This window comes from Aythya ferina (genome assembly GCF_964211825.1).
Source record: "Aythya ferina genome assembly, chromosome: 2".
NCBI classification, from domain to species: Eukaryota; Metazoa; Chordata; class Aves; order Anseriformes; family Anatidae; genus Aythya; species Aythya ferina.
The window spans coordinates 98185716-98203533 of NC_140297.1; the positions used below are offsets into that span (position 1 = coordinate 98185716).

General features: G+C 41.1%; 1 protein-coding gene across 8 annotated transcripts in view; it reads right to left on the reverse strand.

Annotated features, from left to right (window-relative positions):
- CARMIL1 (capping protein regulator and myosin 1 linker 1) overlaps positions 1 to 17818 on the reverse strand; it is a 189244-nt gene that overhangs the window by 128093 nt on the left and 43333 nt on the right. Inside the window, exon 1 of one of the 8 annotated variants that reach the window (XM_084508006.1) lies at positions 3471 to 3532. The exons of the other annotated variants lie outside the window; for them this stretch is intronic. The gene's annotated coding sequence lies outside the window, so the exon portion shown is untranslated. Of the gene's footprint in view, positions 1 to 3470; positions 3533 to 17818 lie in introns of those variants that run through there. 8 annotated transcript variants of the gene reach the window in all.

Sequence of the window (17818 nt, forward strand, 5' to 3'; positions counted from 1 at the left end):
CTCTCTCCCAAAGGCAAGTTTACTCTGGGCTAAATTTGTCACCTTTCATATGCCTACATTTCAATCCCAGTGCACTCAGATCTAGTGTTTTCAAATGCACAGCCTGCCCTTTTGTCTGCAGCTGTTTCAGTGCTATTTGCACCAGGTTTATGCCTGGAGGTTCGCCCCCTTGTTCCTATGCCCCTAGCTTGAGAAGCTCATAATTGGCAGATCTGGGACACTAAATAATTCTTACAGAAAAGCCAGGAAGCTTCTAAAACCAACAAAACCAACAAACAAAACAAAAGAACATCTCTGTGGGGGAAAAATGAATGAAAAATAGCGACAACAAAAAAAAAATAATGGAAATGTTTATTTCCAGGTCACTTTAACTGGAGAACGTTTTGACCCTTTGAACTGATTCATGTTAGAAACATAGTCCTTTTCAGTAGCAAAAGGAGTATTTCATTGTAGATGGTTGAAGACCACAGCTAAATTCATACCTCGTATTAATACATAAAACTGTTTGAAGCACAAGGAACACTAAATAAGCCTCAACATCCATCTTCTAGGTCACACATGAAGCATTAAAGAAAGTGCAGGAGTTAATTAGAAGTTCACATGCCAATATGCAGCCTTACCATGCAGTTTCATAATACAGCTCACCCGGTGTAACCACAGGGCTAACCCTAAAAGGGCAAATCCTTCCACTTTGCTCCAGTACCAGCAATGCTACCACCACCCAGCCACCTACAAAGGTCCACTCATCTAAGCAGGAGCTATCACATATATGCACACCAAATTGGGTCTCCATGAGAGTTAAATATCTGCATTTAGGATTGCAATTAATCCAGATTAATTGTGGCATAACAGTGCACTGTGAACTGCTGTGGCAGTTCCCAATGATAGCGCCCAATGCAAGTATGGATGCCCAAGTCAGCGTCACCCACCCTGGTAGCAAAGCAGCAGCCTCTGCCAAAGGGGAAGATGACAAACAGCAGTGGAAATTTCCAAAAATTAGCACAATTAGATCATCCAGAGCTTGGCCACTTAGTATTGGAGGGAAGGTCCTCACTAAGGAGCTGGACAAATCCAACTATTTTAATTGCCACCCTTTTGCTTTTCTACATGTTGTCATCAAGAGGACAAACCCATAAAGAAAATGGACTTTTTTTTTTTTTTTTTTTTTTTTTTATAAGGGACAAATATGAGGTGGGTATTTTTACTGCAGAAGAGAGAGGGTGATGCAATTGCACATCTAGATAAGCCAGCAATATACCACAGCTGGATGACTTTGAGTCATGCTGTGATTTAGGTACATAGACCAAGCCCTGGCAGCCCTCCACTCTGGTAATTATCATCTGGAAGCTCATCCCCAAGTGCTGCAACAGACACAGAAGGCTCATTTGGAGATGTCTCTGCCGATAAGTCTGGCAAAGCTCTTCCACGTCCAAAGGGCTGCAGTAGAGGAGCCGTGGAGGTCCCGGAAGGAGTAGCAGAGGCTGGAAAGCTGGAACAGCAGGTCATGAGTGCACTGAGAAGCACAGGAACGAGCCCACACAGAAGGGTTCAGATATTTGTTCAACCGCTACAACAGTCAGTACCATTTGGGCTGATTAACCTTAAAAAGAAAACAAAAAGTCACCCCTTCCTACAATGGATGGAAGATGAAAACGCTGTATGAATTTACACTCCATGTTTCAGAAGCACCAGAGTGCAACTCAGCTCTGCTGATGCTGTGCTACCATATCACATTCATTCTGTAAGAGCTAGCAGCCTCTTCTCCTAATTTACCGGGTACCTGCCCAGAGGATCCACAGCCTGAGCTCTGAATTTCAATTCGAGAGTTAATTTGAATGCAGGAGTGAACACTTGTCCTGTCAGCCCTTGCCCGCTCTTCAGAGAAAGGAAGCTACTCAGACATGTTGCATAACTGCTCATCGGCATAATCAAAGAGATTGGACAGTAATTGGAAGGCTAATATCACTTCTTCAAATAGGTGCAAAAATATACTGTGAAAAGCCTATTAACAGCATAGATGGGGAGACATTCAACTCCTCTCAGTGTCAGCTTCTACATCGTTCAGAATAATTTAGTGCGGGATCCAAAGAAAATGTCCTTCCATGTGTATTGATGCTAATTCACAGAATTGAAAAGCAAATTCAAGAAGACTGAAGAAAAGAAAGGAGTTAACTGTAAAATAACCTTCAAGCTTGGGCTAATTAACCTGGTAGCATGCCTAGTTCATATGCCCTAACATACCTAAAGCATGTCATCTTGGTCAAGTCGGTTGTAACGCTGGCACTCCTGACAGTTCCCAATACACAAGTGGTTTCTGAAGTGTGCTTTTAGTTTCCATTTAGGCTATCACTTCGGCCAAGACAAGTACATTTACACTTAAAGCAGTTTTCTAAAAGGTTCATACTGTTTAAAGAAAAAAAAAAATGATGCTTTTAATCAGAAAAATGTTTGACTGTGCTCACACACAGTTTGCTTTGCTTGCAATGGTCATGTATATAGTACCTTTGACAGCATCATGGAAGACGACTTTGTTTCCACTGAGACTAAGAAGTAAAAACTTTTCTAATACAAGAAGTATAAATTATATATTCAAATGGTGAAATAGAAAGGGAAAACATGAAAGCATACAGCCTGGTAGTCCTCTTACTTCTAAAGTATTGATAGTAATAACCAGATAGAGGGAAAGTAAAACCAAGGCATTTTTCAGATTTCTTTTTTCTCATAGAGGTACATTAACAGAAAAGCACACAGTGGAGGGTGAAAATAAAAAAATGTACATTTTTGTTCAGAACTTCTTTGGTACTAAGTAAGCTGAAAACATAATCGAGTTTTTCTTACGATATTTTTCGCAACAACACAGGTAGCAGTCCATTTGTCAGGTATACTTAGCAACTCCTTGCATTACTAAAATAAAATTGGCTAATGCTCTTTCCATAAAAGGTAACGTGCTTGAGTGCATAAAATCTTACAGAGAATGTAGTAAGAGTATCTTAGGTGAGTCCCAGCATTTAGCAGTGCTGCAGCTATACTGCTTTCCGATGAGAGCAGTCTGAAAACACACAGCATCTCTCCCAGAGCTGTATGCAGCAACGAGGCTTCACTTTATGAAAGAATTTTCCCTTTCAAAGTCCCAAATAAACAGACTCCCACCCAGCAAAACCAACAGCTGACTCTCCTCTTCGGCAAAAATTGCGAATACATTGCAACCTAAAACCAGACATTTTAATACACAACATCCTCCAGGGGTTCCTTTTGATACGTCCATAAAGCAGCACATAGGATGTTGACACAGGGGATGTAGGGCCCTGACTGTCAGGAGCCCCGTGCTGCACACCCCCAGCAGCACCCTCTCCCTCCTGGCAGCTACCAGCTGTATTCAAATCCTCCACCCAGTATTTAATCCTGCCAGTAGAAAGCAAACATGAGAGAAATACGGCCTTGAAACAAGAAGTACCGCAAACCCACCTTACCTAAATGACCATCAACATCCAGTGCTGGAAACCCAGGGAAGATCTGACCTCCTCCTCTTCAAGGCTCTTCTCCACCAGCTGCCTGAGCTCTGCTCAGTCAGAAAGGCTCCTTTTAACTGTTCGCAAGCCTTTGGCTCACTGAACCTTGCCGCTGCCAGACAAAACATGTTTTGTAACCTGGCCAGAGCTGACTTAACAGCTAAAAGCTCAGGAACAGTCTATTAACCGCCCCTGAGGCTCTTCGGGACCTATCTTCTATCTTCGTGCAGGCTGTTGTTTTGCTACTGCTTCTCCACATCCGTGCAGTAACACCCGAATAGTTAACTGAGAGCTGCAGTGCAAGGTAAACAAGCCTCACTGCCTGTTCTTAATTACAGAGCAGCTGTACATTGCCACATGCATTAAAATAAATAAGTAAATAAATAAAAAATAAATAAATAAAACAGCTCCAGAGTTAGGTTCATCATCAGAGAGGAGCCTTGTATAAACACAATAAAAATACACAACTGCCTGATATCCGCTATTGCCCCGAACAAACCGCAGAGGTAGGTAATAAGAATGGCAGTGCACCTGCCGAAGAGCAAAGATGGAAAACTGCAAGGTTGTCATCGCTGGAGGTCAAGGCAATGACATGAGTCACACCCCAAGGCCTCCACCATATACAACAGGGATGCATTACCAGCTTATTTTAACAATCCAGATTTTTCCCTTGTAGATCCAAATAACAATGTACTAATTGTATTATGTGAGATGTTAACTGTACGCCAAATGAACAGGACGGATTGTTTTATTACTTTTCATTGCTGTAAAGGAGTTAGAAATTCAGCAGTGAGCATCCATGCAGGTAGATGAAACAGGGAATAACTCTGGGAATTAATCCCGCTCTGCTCCCTAGGCAGCCGTCAGACTGCAATGACGAGCAATTTATCTTCCGTCTACAACACTGTCAGCAGATGAGAGGAGCCACTGGGGAAGTCGGCTGCAGTCCACACCCTTCACGAAACCAAATTCATGCCTCTGAGGAAGGAGACACGAGGGATTGCAGTCTTTTGCCCAGCTACCCAGGAACGGTGAAATTCTTGCACTCCAGAAGCTGGGCAAATTCTGCCCATTTGCTTAGTTGATGCCTGTTGCCCTGATGCTCCCCACGAGGGAGATGTGCCAAACAGATGCCAACTATCGACTACATCTTCCCATCACAGTCTCTGAACCAGCTGTGAGAGCCCCCACACCGTTGAATCTTGGTGACCCCAAAACAGGAGAAACCACACGAAGAGCAGCTTGAGAATCCAAACCAGAGGCCATCCCTACACACACAAAAAAAAAACTCCATCCACAGAATGACAGCATCCCATTTACCTTTAGAAGCACTAATGGCATGCTTTTCAGCCATGAATCACTGCCCAAAAAACAAAAGAGATTGCTTTTTACCCTTAGGAACAACAAAATACTTCTGGTTGGTGGCCATGAGTCATGGGTAAGTGAAGTTTTGTCTGAAACGAGGCATCTGCTAAAACTGAAAAGTTCAGGAATGGGCTTGTTTCAAAATTGTTTGCCTTAGGTCACATATGTATTAAACCCCCAATTTTCATCAGCAATAATTAAATTTGCTCAGCAAGGATATTAAATAAAGTTCTTCTGCAAATTATTAAAAGTTATCAGCAGAAAGTTTCAGCTCATTGCTTTCCACCATCGTTGCTTTACAGAAAGCAAAAATTTATCTCAAAAACACAAAGAATTCCAGAAAAATCTTCCAGCAATGCAATCTCCTTCTTACAAAGAGGTGAGCATTACTCCAGGCAGCACACCAGCTCTTCCTCTGGGCGTGCTTCAATGTTTTTACATTAAGTACACATTTCAGTTCTTTCATGCATTCAGTTTTGCTGAGCTGCTGTGATTTCCCCCTCAGTTCAGCAGGCATACATCTAGACAGCAGCAGAGGTTTGCAATACCGAAACAGTATTAGTGGTGCCACTAATAAATAAATAAATAAAAGCAGTAATTTACTGCTGCAAACGTTTATTTTGCTTTCATTTAGACACTGTAACCAATATTAGAACTACTGCTGCTCATTATTATTGCCTCTCAGAATAATAAAAAAAAAAAGGATGCTTTCTTTAATAAAGACTTTACATTGCCAATTCATTAATGATTGGGGGTGTTTCCACTTAGAGTAATTCCCAGCCAATTCCTGTAGCTGTATCTCCCTCCACAACTCCAATTTGTCATGAAGATGGGACCATTAACAAACAGGCATTGGCTAATAAGGACTCCTCTGGGGTTTTACCCAGCCCTTCTTGCAGCCGAACTTGACTCTGACAGAGCTCTTCCCCCCTGTGTAAAACCCCTTTTAACAGGGGAAATACCCCACCGATGCAGTGCGGGACTTTGCTGATGCCCAAGTTTGTAAGATGCCATTGGATCACCTCCTTTCCTTGCTCTGCTCTGAAGAAGGCGATACCAGTTACTGACTCAGCTCCAAGCAGCAAGCAGGAGAAAGGGAAGAAAGCCAAGGGAAAGCAGTAAGCCTGCAGAGAAATAACTGCACTATATTGTTAGAGGGGAGGGAGACAGGAAAAAGGGAAGAGCACCATTTATCCCAAACACCATTGAAAAAGAGCCACCTACCAAACAAAATGCAAAAAAAATAATTGCAGTTTGCTCTGTAACTCATTGAATGGTGCTGTGGGTTGTAAGCCAAAACCATCTTTCAACTACAGACATGTCACCAGCTGTTTTATGGAGCTCAGACTCTGCTCCCAAAGTGCTTCTGGCTGTGCATAGCCAACTACCACCAGGATTCAGCATTTCCCATTGCTAGGCTTAAAATCTGCTGCTTTCCCACTCTCATCCTCAGTCAGCGAGCCCCGCTGGCCACCTTCCAGCAATCCCATGGGTACCAGGATACCTGGCTCACCTAGGGATTTTGTTTAGCTGTGGACATATTTAATTTAAAGGGAAAAATATTTAGTTCCAGCAGTGCTGAAAAAGTTTGTGCACGTGGGAAAGTAGCAGGTACCAAGCTGTACAAAACCAGCCCGCAGCGCACAGCGTAACAATTCCCTGTCTCACGTTAAACAAGCAGAGCAGACATAACAGCCAATTATTTTCGTAAATGATCAATCTGCCACAGCTTAACCAGATTCCGTAAATGTTTAGCCAGGCTTCTTAGTCACCCTCCTGTGATTTTATCTCGCTGGGCCAGCACGGCCAGCACGCACACCCAGCTGCAGACTGGGGCTCACCGAGTGACGCCTGCTTTGTATCGTGCACACCAGCCGTAGTCTGCTTCCGCTCGGGCTTCAGCGTGACCTCTTTCACTTATCACGATGCCAGTTAAGTGTACATAATGCCAGGGTACATTAATTTCCTAAAGTGCTGGGGAGTGGTGGGGAACCGGTGTGCAAAGGTCTTGTAGCGGCAAGAGGCTGTTAGTCTCAGAGCACAGAGAGAGCACAGCAGCAACTCCCTACAAGTATACTCCAAACACAGCTCTCAAGCATCTATTCCTTTTCATCACTTTGTTTCTGAATAAACTGCACTTTTGTATGTTTTTTTCTGAATACAGTACCTCAAATTACAACACGGAAGATCAAAAGAAAAACCTGTAAGATGCCCTTTATGCTATTTTGTAAGTGTGGATCGATAGGAAGATATAAGAACCTTGTATTTTCATAACCAGGTAAAACCAAACACGGAGCTCACATTTCAGAACAAACATGAAGTCAGCTCTTGTACAAAGCTTTACCATTGTCGTTTCTACTGTTCTCACCTTCCTAAGCTGGGAGCTCATCATATAAAATGTCAAAAAGTTGTCTGGAAGGGGATAGTTGTGAACAGGGAGAGGGCAACCTGAGCAGTAAAGCTTCTTGGATTGGGTTTGCAGCCAGAATCTCATCCTGGGCTACAGCCTCCTGGAGAACAAGAGCATCTGCTCTAAACCACTGGACACACAAGTACACGGCTTCTGTCTCCACAGGAATATTCCTAGAGAAGGAGCAAACCATGAGATACAGTATTTCAGTCCACAACGCTAGTGCAGAGATGCTTTTTATGAAGGTATCGACCAACTTAGAAAAGAATGTGGGAATTGTAACATCTGAGAGCAAAGCGAGGTGGGAGTACAACCCAACGAAAAAAGTCTTAGAAAAATAAAATACAAACCACATTGTGGTTTTATGCTTGTACAAGAGAAGTACTTGGATAGCTACAGTTCGGACCATCAAGTTTCCTAGTAAATCTACAGAAGAAAATGCAACACCCAAGAGGCAGAATATGATGAGTCTTCCTCTATTTCCTCTTTCCACACTCACCCTTTCCCATTGAACATTATCTCTGTACTTTGCATGGCTGGAAAAAAAAAAAGCACAAATCTGCTGTATCTCATCTTAGAAACTGCTTTTATGAAAATAAAAAATATTGTATTGTGTCAAGCTCTTCACTATACGAGGCAGATAAAATTTAAAAATATGCAATTGATTTTGGGTGTGCTTTAAAAGTGTATTTTAAAGCGTGTCAAGATCGAAACACTCCACTGACAGCTATATCTGCAGCGTATGCTTCAAATGACAAACGGAGAAAGATTGTCTTTGTGTGTCACAGGGTGCACAGATTTGCAACCTGTGATAGATTTGCTGGGGAGAAGAGCAAGGGGGCTTCTGGTGCCCGGACACCCTCCTTTCAGCTTCATGTGCTGAGTCATAAATCAGCCTTTTCAGGTGCCTTGAGTCTGAAATGCTGGAAAGACCCTGAATACACACACACATTTTTTTTCTAAACACTTTAAATTTAGCATCTCAATGAAGTTGCTATTCCCTCCTTCCCCTTTTCCCAAGATAAAAGAATGCACTGAAAAGGAACACACAAAAATCAACCAATCTGGCCCACAAACACGAAACACGAGCCACATTCACAGGACCAAAATAGAAAGCTTTCATCTTTCATTATCAGACACTACCACACAGCACAGGAAGCTACAGCTTGAGGCAGCTATAGGTTTCAAATGCTCTTTAAAATGTGAGCTAGGCTTTCCTTCTCTGTTCTGTGAAAGACTAAAAGTTGGCTTGACAATGACAAAAAACATTAGAGTTGAACAAGCCTCTCCAGTGGCACTCCAAAAGAGAAAGGTCCCGGGGCAGGCAGTTGTTGAAGCAATAGCATCCCTCCCACTGCATAACTTCTAGTGTTCTGAATGACAGCCCTTGCTTTCTCACGTCTGGTGATTCGAAAACTGTACATTTTAAAATCAAATCCTAAAATTTTAATCTGTATGATTCAGTCCTAGCCCCTGGAGGAGGAAAAAGGAAAACACCATTGCTAGAGATTTGATGTTGCGTGTGCTTCAAAAACCTTCCTTGCCCAAAGCCCTCCAGCCTCCCTCTGAAAACAGCCACCTGAATTTAATGGGATTTGTAACTGCTTTCTAAGGTTTGGAGCACCTTCAGCCTCCATCTTTAAAGCCTCAGCAGCATATGTGGCCATCTGCTGAGCTTCAAATTTTTATTTTTAAGAGAAGTAGTGGAAGAACCACCATGTAAAATCACAATTGTTTTTCAGATACACTTTTTCTGCTGGCTTCATTTTCTTACCTGCTTATGCCTGCTCTACAGTTCTGCAGTGAAACTGGAGACCATCTAGATTCGCTCACCTCATTAGAAGGGGAAACGCTGCTTACGAACCTGAAAGGACTTCAACATGCCATGAACAAAGCCCCCAATGGAAACCTCATGGCCTATTTAAAGTCACCAAATTGAGTCAGTCTGGCTCTTGCCATCATTCACATCTCACCCACTCCTAGCTGTACTCCACACATCCAAAGGGCATGTTGGGGTGAGGTGGAGGTAATACTCACATCCCGTTCACGTTTCTTAACCCAGCCATATGTTTCTGCCTCTTTTGTACTTGCAAAATCCTGACAGGTAGCAGAGAAATTGTTTCCTTTTACACTGACAGAGTTCAGCAAGGCAGCTGTGCGAGCACAAGCCTCTTTCTGGGCAAAAGGACATGGTGCCTGGAAGGGTCACCTGGAGGGGGGCAGTCCTGGGAAGAGGAATTGCTGCAGCTTTCAAAGCACATAGCACAGCACAGAGGCTGGATGAAGACTTGGAGAAATACTCTACTGGGATGAAAAAATAAGTCAAAACACGGTTTTAGATTTTTCTACAGCATCATCGTGTCTTTTAAACAATGAAATGAAAATTTCATTTAGGGATCCCGTAACACTTGCACAGAGAATCTGACGTCAGCGTGTCCTACAGGCAACTTTCAACAGTCTCCAAATGGAATTATCCTTCTCATTTTCCAGCCTGGGAAATCCAAGATGCCTGTGAGGCACAGAGCATGAAAACAGAAGCAAGTCCAAAGATCTTAATGCACTGAAAACCAGATACACCTCAGTAATCACCATCTATGGATTCTTTAGGAACGGGCAAATGAAATTGCAAGGCTAGGTGCAAGGACTTCAATAAAACTGTTAAATATAGGGTGATATATGATTCTAAAGTGTTCAAACACAACAAATCCATTCAAACAAAAAAAAAAAAAAAAAAAAAAAAAAAAAGAAGAAAAGAAAAAAATCAGAGGAAGCAGAAAACAAAAACAACTAATCCAGGCAACTGCTGCTAATAAAAATCACCTCAGTAGAAGCATATGGCGTTGGAACATGCTGTAACGGGAGGCATAATTAAAGAAAGAGGTTAAAGGAAAACAGAATAAAACACAGCACTAGTTTGCCAGCACCAGGAAAAAATAAAATAAAATCAATTCACAGACCAACATGACACTCTTTTTAAACACAGTAGCTCATTTTTTAGGCAAAGAAAATATATCAGTCCTAACTCAGCAGCATGAAGGACTCTGATGGAGTGGAGATGGGAATTAAGAAGAATATTAAGGTGGGTAGGACACTTGCTAGGAGGCTCCTACAAAGACCAGACCACTGCACAAGTCAACTTTTCCTCTAGGACACTGAAACATGATTTGCCAGCATATCCTCAGCATTAAGTCTAAAAGTCTCATCAAGAAGTGATTAAGGGGAAAAATAACTACTCGTGTGCTCGGATACCAGACCATGGTGTATTTGCATTCCGAGATGGCTCTAGGTGTCCCTCATATGTATTCAGTAAGCCTCGAAAAAGAGAAGAGCTACTTAAATTTGATTTAAAAATGATTTAATCTGGCACAAGAAGAAGTATGGCTAAATTGACTGTGAGTGCATCTGTGCCTGAAATTAGAAGGTTCCTCACACCAGGAAAGGGAGACATCAGATGGGAGAGGTGGAGGCAGGAAGCCTAAGGTGGAGCTTGGTTAATACATGAGCCCTATCATATGGTGTGGGGTGCCCGTAACAGCAGGGGACTGGACTCAGTGAACCAGACCTCCCTAGTGAGGGTTTCTTTCATTCATAAATATTTTAACAGATTTTGATATAGGTGGATGCCTCCTATTCCACAAGAGCTTATTCAAACAGGTACTTGCACAGTACTGCTTGCTGAAAGACTTGGAGATTGCAGTTGCACTAACTTTTTAGTTAAGTATTTCCACACAGTGATAATGCCATGAAAACACCACTTTCTGGAGGGGAAGGGAAATTGCCTTGTTTGTTTTAACCCATATTATGCCTCCTTGCTCTGAACAAGCCTCAAAGTCCCTGTGGGAACAAGTTCTGGGACTGGCTTCAGGACAGCAACACCTGGCACATGTTCTCCACACAGGGGCAGAGCAAAAAGGATGTGTAGCCTCAGCTGCATGTAGGCAGGTCCAGCAGCACTCAGTCTTCCTCTGCCCATAGAATTTTGTCAGATACCCACAGAAAGCAAACATCAATATTCCAATTCAGTTATATGAGAACATTCTTACCAACGCATCTCATTGTGAAGATGGGGAAATGCAGATGCTATGATGGGAAAAAGATTTAATATGAGCCATGAGAAAAAAGTAAAAAAAAAAAAGGCTAGCAAAAAACCTCCACCCACAAACAACGGATTCAGAACAACATGATAAGTAAGAGACACAGAATTAGCTGCCAAGATGTGAGCAGTAATAAATAAACAACAACAAAAATCCACAAAACAGTTGGTTGATTTAGAAAGAAGAATGAAAATATCCTTAAAATGAGTCAGTAAATCAGATCTTATTTCTTCCAGAAAGCTGCAGTAACATGAACAATAACATTCCTGAACTGGAAGTTATTGTTTATTTTATATAAACACCAAGCCCGAAATTCTACACCGAAAGATTGTGTACTTCAGAAGAAATTAATTATTTTTATTTATTTATTCATTACCGAGATTTAAAACAAAACCCAGCTGTACTTCTAGATTCCTCTGCTGCAGGAAAAAAAAAAAAAAAAAGAAAGAAAAAAAAGAAACTAACAGAATGAAATGAACAGCTACAAATCCAAAACAGTTGACAGAGAGTAAGTGAAAAGGCAAGAAGGTAAAGAAGGTGAAAATCATGCTCATCTAATAAATCAAAGTAGGTTTCTATTTCTTATTAGTCTTGCTAAATAAAAGCTCCTGTGCATTCTTGGACAGCACAGAATTGTGAAATCTAAGTGCTTCTGCATACACATAAGTGCTATAAAATTAGCTGTAAGGCTAGATATATACTGTATTTCCCTCTATCCTGCTGCAATAACTAAGTCTGGACCTTCACCCATATTTAGCTGCATTTGGAATCTCACAGGGTGAGCTTTCCTTTCCACAGTCTACAATGCTGCAGCATACCCCAAAACAAATAAACAAAAGGACAAAGGAAACTCGCTTGCCATTCCCCTAACTGCTGTCTGCACCAGGCTTATATCTTGTTGCATTTCTCTACCTCCATTTAAACTAAGAGCTGTTTCTTCATCCACTGATGAAGATCAGTGATCAGGGAACAACCTACAAAGAGGTTGTCCCAGCTAACAGGCAGGACCCTGATGTGTGAGATCTCAGCCTGTCCAGGACCTTTTCAGTAAACCCAAGCAAGTCCCTGTACTTCAGAGTACCCTCTTATCATCTTTCTTTACCTTGCCTATTTTGTGGAAGGGATAATGCCTTGGGCAATAAGTATGTAGTTATGTTTATGTGGCACAAACTGTAGCATACAAAAAAAAAACAAACTAGCTCAGGTTCCTGGAAGCAGCCCAGCATGACAAAGCAAGTGTTGGCTGCTCTCAGCTCCTCCTTTCTTTGCTATACAGCTTCCAGTATCCAACTTAGTGTGGTCTTTCCCCATCACATTGAATCCTGTGGATAGCTGCATTTGAAAAATGCATTTAGACACCATTATAATTATAAATAACAGAAGAACAGGTTGCCTTGAAATATCTTGTTTGTTTTTTTTTTTCCAGGCCAAGGCAGAACAGAGCTCAGACAAACACCCTGCTTACTCTTACCTACCTAGGAAATGGCCACACAGCACTCTGGCACAGCTATGATTCCTCCCAGCAATTCAGACTGTGCTACCTTAGCTTATGACTCCTGCTTACCTGCTTTGAGTAACCCACAGCAGCCACAAGACCTGCTTGGGATGAAAAAAATGCACAGCACAAATACACAGGACAGCCTCCATCAAACCATGCACTTCCCATGGACGTGGCTGCTTCAACATACCAGCGTTAAAACATGTCAGAGCTGCTTCAAGACCCTGCTCTACAGGAGGAGTTGCTTTAATAAGTTTTAAAAAAAAAAAGTTTCAAAGGGCAATTTTATTTATCACATCTTCAAATTTTGTTTTCCTTTTTTGAACATTAGATTTTTAAAAATGGTCCAAATACATATCTACCTTTCTTACCTTTTCATTCAGGGCATGTAAAATTCATAGAAGAACGCCCGTATATACCATATATATGAAAGCTGACTAAAAAGCAGAAACAATTGTTTTTTTATCTGTTACTTAATATCTCTTGGGTTTGGTTGATACATTATTCAATTGAAATATCAGGACATTTTGGAGAAATGCTGATTCTGCGGAAGGCTCAAAGCACCTCCCATATTCATAAAGGACCCATTTAAAATATGGCATCAGATTCCTTAATATTTTTATCCTCAAGAACTTTCAAGTCCCAATCAGGATCATAGCCACATTGTGCTAAAGCTGAGAAAAAGTATATTTAGATCTGATCCATCTCCAGTGCTCTTGCAAGAAGACATGCAGCATATGGCAGATGAAAAAAAAAAATGGGGCGGGGGGCAAAGGAGAAAAAGAAAGTGACAGTAAAAAATACTTCATATAAAAACTTTACATTTTCAACTAACATAAATTAAAATATGTCATTTCTGTGCCAATTGCTCTCTATCTCTTTATTCACAAGAGTAGTCCTGTGCCTTATTTCTAACAGGTACCTTAAACTATTAATTAAAAAAAGTTTCACATCATTATTAAATTTAACATTTCAATGGCTCCCCAAAAATAGAATAACAGAATCACAGAATGGTTTGGGTTGGAAGGGACCTTAAAGCCCACCCAGTTCCAACCCCCTGCCATGGGCAGGGACACCTCTCACCAGACCAGGTTGCCCACAGCCCCATCCAGCCTGGCCTTGAGCACCTCCAGAGATGGGGCATCCACAGCTGCTCTGTGCAACCTGCGCCAGTATTTCACAATTCTCATTTTGAGAATACTTTCCAAAATATTGGTGCCTTTTTTTTTCCCTAAGTTTAGATAAGAAAACATTAATTTCCTGTCACAATGCTAGAATTCCCAACAGGACAAAATAGGAGCAAACTTCAATATCATCACAAGCCAGTGACTCATACTGCAACCTGGTGACCTCTAAGAGGTAACCGAGAATTTACATGAGCTCACTCCAGGCAGAACTGAGAATGGAGGTTAACCTACCTTTCCTCATTTTACTGCCAAGTCTCATAATATCAAATGCTTTTGTAAATTCTCTAAAACCATCTGAGCATGAGACTTCAGGCTTACAGAGAAAAACCTGGATATGCTTCTGAAGTTCATTCCAAAAGCTAAGAAATCAGAACACAAATAAAAAAACACCCACTGCTTTAAGAACAAGTGCAAACATCACCAATTTTTCAACTCAAAACCCAGAAAATTATCAAGTGAAAATGCACAGTTCTGGAGGACATGATGCACAGCCTTAAAACCTGAGCTCCTCGGTTGGTCGGACTGCGAATGAAGGCTCCCAGCACAGCTCCACCTGCTCTGCCAGAAGAGCGGGTGAAACGCGGTATTTTTGCAATGCACACCTCACATAAAGAGCTGGTGCTTAGGGATATGGTTTAGTGGGTGACATTGGCGGTAGGGTGATGGTTGGACCAGATGACCTTGGAGGTCTCTTCCAACCTCAGTGATTCTACGATTCTATTACAGCCCTCTACTGCAGAGGTACCACAAGACAACTGAGGAGCCAACACCACATCTTGACAGCAAATTACCCCTCGGGGCTCTTCTGCCCACCAGCTCCACCCCAGTGGAGCAGGCACTGCTGTTGGTGGCCCTCAAGCAGGTAAAGACTTTGGTTAGCAGCTCCGGTGGGCAGGAGGGAGGAGAGGCAGAAAGGGTGGCTGTTTTACTTCCACCCACCAGTGGCTTTGAAAACAGATTGCTTCTGTCAGCTCAGCAGAGGTAGTGTGACCTGGGGGTTAGGAGAGTATAGATGATAACCTGGTATTGGAACGATTTAAATGGTTAAATTCTTATTATATATTCTTAGCCCTCCCTCTCCTTTATATTTATTTATATGTTTCTTTTGGGTTTAATCTATCTTAAGATACTTAGATTGTGGCAACTACCTCTCCCAGCACATTAACCTGCAATGGCCAACCTAGAGGCCAGGCCCTGCTCTTGGATTAATTCTCCAAGAGGACAAGCTATGAAAAAAATACAATATTATCACAAGCCAATGATTATTACTGCAACCTAGTGACCTTTTAGAGGTAGCCAATTAATTCTCCCTGCCCTCACTGCCTCCACCCCAGAATCGAGGGCAGCAGGTGAACTCTCAAAAAGGAGGTCTTCCCCTCCACCTACCTGCTAAAACCTAATGCTCTGTTAAATACCATGTTAGGGTGTGTGTTTTTTTTTCCAGCCAAGAACTGCTGTGCCCACCAGGCTATACCTACAGCTGAGTGTACCCTGGGTCGTAGCAGGAATCCTCTTGAAAGTAACAAGAAGTAGATTGCATACATCCAATGAGAAATTACTTCCCAAAGGAAAAAGAAATTGAAGACGCAAGTGACAATGTGCGCAAGAAACAAAAATTACTTGTGAATTACTCTCACTTTTTTGGCCTTCCTCATACCTGTTTGATATGTCTTTTTGGATGGGTGCAATGACCACTAGTGCTCCACATGTCTGTGCGCCTGCTCTCCCCTTGCTATTTATCGAAGTCTCACTTCAGCACACATTCAGCAAGCTGTTACACTAAGCATAAAAACAAGCAAATTATACAGTAGATAAAATGCCAAGCTTCTCTTGCACTGCCAGCTTCATTAGAAAAAAAGTGATGAAGTATGCATGCATATAATCACAGTAATTAGACGCTCGTAACCAGCTGAATATCAGCGTGCACGCATGCTTACATTAAAGTAGAGGATTTTGAAAACTGTAAACGTGCAGGATCTGTGTGGTCCAATGCTGCAGAAGAGAGACAGAACATTTTTTGGCTAATTCAGCTCTTTCTCAAAGAAAGCTCTATAGCGTTGTCTTTACCATCTATCGCTCACTGCAGAAGAGAAATAGCATTTACTGTACAGCAGCACTCTTGTTATAAACATTTGGTGCATAAAGGAATTTAAAACTTGGCTGTGATTGAGGGTGGCCAGCCTACATTTGGCCAATTTAATAACATTGTGTAGTTTAGTCTGTTTTTGTTTGTTTTTAATTCGATTCTTCTGCTAGCATTAAAAACATCTCCTTTCTTAGCATATTGTTTTTCCTTTTGCATGTTCTATAGCCTCTCACTGAGAAAGCCACTTGAAAGTTGGCATTTAAATAAGGATGAAAAGCCTTTCAGTTGGCTAGTTTTTCAGTTTAATAGTTGTCAGAACCAATATATCCAATAAATGCATAAATCCAGAGCAGAATCAGTCTTCAATATTAGCACGTCACTTAACTTAATTCCTTTAAAACAAGTCTGCTCTGTTGCTAACTTCGAACATCAAAGTAACCCCTATTCACAGGGTTGAAGAAAGTTAATTTGCCAAACTGCCCTACCTTCCTTTTCAAAAACTACATCTTTTAATGTATTTCAAAACTGCATATCCTGGAGTCTTCCATTTCCCTTCTAAAGTAATGATTTTACAAGTTTAAGAATATTGCTTGCTTTTTGAAAAATGAGAGTAGAGAATAATGTCTTCTATTTAGGATGATGTAGCAACTAACTTTCTCTAGACATGTCAGCAAAGTTTTCCAGCAGTTACACTCAGGAATAAAGTTAAGAGCATTCTACATTCATGTTTTGCAATGCAAAACAATTGCTTTTTTACTCTTTTTATTGATACATTATTTTTTTCCATCTCATTATCAGAATGCCTTGAGCCTACAATTAGGCTTCTGAATCCACAGGCTACATGTGTGCTTAGTTTTACACAACCTTTAGTGAGCCCACTTTCCTCTCTTCTTCATTCATTGAGATTTTGTGAGACTAGTGTTTGAAATAATTTCACTCCTATTGAATTCTGTAGGAGTGGGTCAGAATAGTTACAGAATAACCAGAAGAAGGTGGCGAGAGAGACAGAAGGGGGGAAGGAATATTTGGGAACTTTATATTTCACATTGTTGTACCTCACTGTGTAAACATATCAGAAATTATTATGCAAATTTACTCTTCGGGAAGTAGAATAAATGCAGGATTTCTGTCACGTGAGTACTATAGGGTTTAAATGTATTAAGACATCATTAGCGTTATCATAGCTGTTCTTGCTCTGCTGTAATCAACTCAAGTATACAGTTGGTGTTACAAGAAACAAAAAGCTACCAAGAGCATATGAGCATCATGACTTTTTTTAGAATGTATCTAATCAGTGCCTTGTTTGATGAAGCAAAATGAAAATGATTACTCAGGACAGATATTATTCATCTTATTCTCTGATGACAACAAAGGATGGTTTTCTCCATAGTCCTATAAACTTTACCATTGTTCAGACACAGGCAGAACTTAAAAGCTCTTCACCTGTTATTAGATATATTGCAGCATATTTGAGGTTTAACAGAGTGATATCTTTCAAGCATTTATAATTTACATTTCTTACGGAAAAGAGTTGTTTTCCTAATGTCTGTAAAGGAATCTTTCCCCAAAGGTGAAGTTACCCCTCAGTTGCATCAGGGAAAAGTTCTTGATACCAATTATACTTAGTTATTCTTCTATAATCTTTATACAAGTCATTTACTTCATATTT